The following is a 3,984-nucleotide window of genomic DNA, read 5'->3' as shown; positions in this document are numbered from 1 at the left end:
TTTTTGGTTGTTACTGCACATCCAGTTTCTTGGAGTACAGTATTATTTCAGAACAGCGTTTTGTACAACCATCACTTTGTTCTTCTGGTTATATAGATATATTTACTTCTTGTAACTTTGTCAATGTTTGATCTTTATATAATTCTCACGTTTACTACATTCTGGCATTGTCTGTCAGTATGATTTATGTTTTGGGTTTTAAACGGCTTGTCAGCATACTACTTTTTGCTTAATGAAAAGGATGATCTTTCTTTTCTCAAAAAATCAATGATCTCTCTGCACTTTGTGAGAGTACTTATTTTGCTGTTGTACACACGGTATTTACACACCCAAGTTGCCCACCACAGACACAATGGGGTTCATGGACTTCACAGCCTCAATTATTACTTTGCCATGAAGTAATTAAGCTCGCCTTGAATTTCGAACCCGGGTCCTCACATATTATTTTGGCTGCGCGATGTTCATGACCAATAGAACATGCCAATGTATATAATGTTATATGACCATTAATGTGGGAGGCAGCATATATTATACGGTATAAATATTTATTTAAATATAACTAGTGGCATATACTGCTCTAGCATTGTATAAAATCCATTTGACCAAGAACATGGTCTGCTGGGTAATAGGATGATTGCATTATTTGGTTGTGTGAATGTCTGTATTTCGGACAATTTCGCACTCTTAGGAAAATAGTTGGCGGTGTCAGTAGGCCAGTAATGGTGGTGGAAGACTGGTATAATCCATAGTTACCGAATTCGAACTCGAGTTTGTTACCTAAAAAATTTGGAAATATACATATTACAACTATTTAAATATATGTTTTAACCAAAAAACAAATTGTGTTAACCATTAAAACTATTATAAATTATATAATATGATATTCAATAAAAATTAAATTTCTATACAAATTTCATATTACAAAACATTTTTTTTCAGACGAAGAATTTGTGCGTGTCATCCTTGCGCAGGGGCCATGCTAATCTTCTCTGTATCATTCCAATTTTATCGGATGTCTCCGAATTTCATATTACAAAACATACCCATTTCATATTAACCTAAATTTTATATTTAAATAAAGTCAAATATTTTTTTCAAAATTTAAATTGTTAATTAATAATTAACAAAAAAAAATCAAATTCCTTTTATTTAACTTAAATAAATATATCTCTCACAAATACTTACAATATAATTTGTAAATTAAAAATCTAAGATATATCAATATTATGTTTTACAAACATCCATTTTCTGGTAGCTTTTCGGTATATCTCATAATTCCTAACCTATTTATACATCATAATCAGTGAGTTAATATATATATCATAATCCGTAGCCTATTTATACTAATGAATTTCATTAAAACCTTTGCCATATAAATCATAACCAATACTTTGCTATGTATCACTCTACATTTCATTAAAAACTTGCCATCTAATTTACGCTCCAAAAATTCATTGCAATCAGCACTGTTCTCCCTGTACTGAACTTCACTGAACTTCGAATCAGCAAACTATTCGACAACCGAATCGAACCACCGAATTCTCCAATTTTTTCGACCAGTATGACCGAATTTGGTAACTATGGTATAACCTGTGGTTCGATGCGTTGCCAATAATTGTGTAGTGCAAATGCATAAGACAGCGTGGATCTCGTTATCATCGCTGCTTCCTGTACTGAAACGCGGCAAACTTAGCTCATGCCCCGAAATGCATGGATTTAGTAGTGGTTGTTATCCCTGAACGCGTGACTTGGTTAATTTTAAAGTAAATTGTATATTTATTTAGAAAAGATAGGACACAGTTATTTTTGGACAAATAGTCTCCGAAAAATTTAACTTGGAAAAACCAGTACTGGATTTAGTAGTTGTTGTTATCCCTGAACCCGTGACCGGTTTAATTTTAAAGTAAATTGTATGTTTATTTAGAAAAGACTTTTTATCTTGGCTGAAAATAACCAGCCTGATTTTTAGCCTGCCAGTGGACCATAAATATATTGGGTTGTATATATTTACTCTTAGATTTTGGTAGGCAAACATATACACCATGGATCTACAAGCAAGCAGGCATATACAGCCTCATACATTGATGATTCAAAATCTGGTATAAAATAGTGAATTTATGAATATACTTCTATATTGTACAATATATAACATTTCAAGTAATATTGAGTTCACAAATTTAGTTCTATTTTTCTTGCGTTGGGTGATGTTTTGAAAGTTGTTTGGCATGGTTTAGTTTTCCCTTGAACTTGAGATTTAATTGAGGCTAAGCTTTTAATTGGGAGTAAGTCTCACTCAAACCAACTTGATTATGTTTAGTAATGTTATTTTGTAAAACATATTTTATCTTAATTTCCCATGATTATTACAATAATATGTGTAATCTTTTTAAACCATTATAGATCCATTTTAATTACAGTGATACCAAGGGCTTAAGAGAATCAAATCTCTTGACGTGCAAATCTTTTTTAGTGTGCAAAATTTGAAAAAAGATTTGGACCTCCAGAAGTTTGATCCTTCTAGCCAGATGGATCTATAATAATTCTCTCTCATGTATAATTTTTCATTGTTTAAATTGCATTTTTGATGTATAAATAAATTCAATGCCTTAAATATCCCTTTAAACACTTGGATTGTATAAACTATACAACTTAAACTTATCTTTACTAAATTTCATGTAACTTAAAGATATACTTAAAAAAGAGCCAAAGCCTATAATAGTGATAATGATATATATCTTTATACTAAAAATTGAAAATATAATATCTTTTATTAGTTTTAATTAGTTTATTTTTTAAATTAATACAAATTTAAGTTATTTTATATGGACATATAAATATTTATTTATGTTTAAAAGTAGGAGTAAAATATATTTATCACATGTTATGGGAGTAAAATATATTCACCACATCTCCTTCGTACTAAGTTGTAACAATCATAGTAAAAGTGATATTTTTGATGTTTAATAATGTTTTTAACTAAATTAACCAAATATATATATTCATTTTCTTTTTAAGACACTTGTCATTAAACTCTAAATAAATTAACATCCATTTTATACATAAATTACACTCCACCTAATAATAATAAAAATACATATAAAAAAAATGAAATAGCTCATTGCCGGGTGAAAGGAGCAATCTTTAGGAAGACCCATAAAAGAACGATTTCTTTATTAACCTGTCTCCCCTAAGGCTGGTATAACCAACCCTGCCCGAGAAGAGTTGTGGTCTGATCGCCCGCCTTACGAGTTCGGGTCGCCTTTCAATATTAGTTCTGGTCGCGGGCATGTATACTTTAGATTGGGTCGACTACCTTAGATAGGGTAAACTACAGAAATAGCTCATTATTTTCATTTATTATGGATCACGTAAATATTCTCGCAGATAAACAGATTTTTCCAATAAATTATTCATTTATATTCACTATAAATAATAAAAATTTTCTCAACTTTCTTAAAGCAAAAGTCATTACAAAAATCCTCATAATAAAATTGAAAATTCATCTTATTTACACTTTAAATCAATAGTAAACCTAGTTCCAAAGAATTCGATTCTTGGAATTAAACCATGAGTTACGAAGGTTATCATGTGACCAATGGTAAACCTAGTTCCAAAGAATTCGATTCTTGGAATTAAACCATGAGTTACGAAGGTTATCATGTGACCAATGCATGACTAAGGTACAATTAATAAGATTATGTATGGCGGTTAAGGAAAAATATTGAAAATCTCCAATGTTAGCTCACATACAATATTGTAACAATAGAGCAACGAATTATAATCAAAGTGCATTAACCACGAAAATATCATTAATGAACTAGACCAATAGGACAACGCAGGTATGAACATACCGCCGAGAGGGCTTTCCAAACATAGGTGAAGAATTGTCATGAAACATCTCAATTAAAAACAAAGGTATAATCGATGATAGTCCAACCTTATTTTATAAGTAAAAAATATAAGGAGTGAAGAAGGATGAGATAA

At 30.4% G+C, this 3,984-nt stretch overlaps 1 pseudogene; it reads right to left on the bottom strand.

Annotated features, from left to right (window-relative positions):
- Positions 1 to 923: 923 nt before the first annotated feature.
- On the bottom strand, positions 924 to 1,034 carry LOC149176212 (U6 spliceosomal RNA; annotated as a pseudogene).
- Between the last annotated feature and the right edge of the window lie 2,950 nt (positions 1,035 to 3,984).

Source organism: Pinus tabuliformis, chromosome 4_1, assembly GCF_031772625.1.
Source record: "Pinus tabuliformis cultivar Carrire ecotype Pingquan chromosome 4_1, CPIR1, whole genome shotgun sequence".
Lineage (NCBI taxonomy): Eukaryota > Viridiplantae > Streptophyta > Pinopsida > Pinales > Pinaceae > Pinus > Pinus tabuliformis.
Note: the sequence above shows the minus strand (reverse complement) of the source record. Positions and strands in the feature narration are given on the sequence as shown.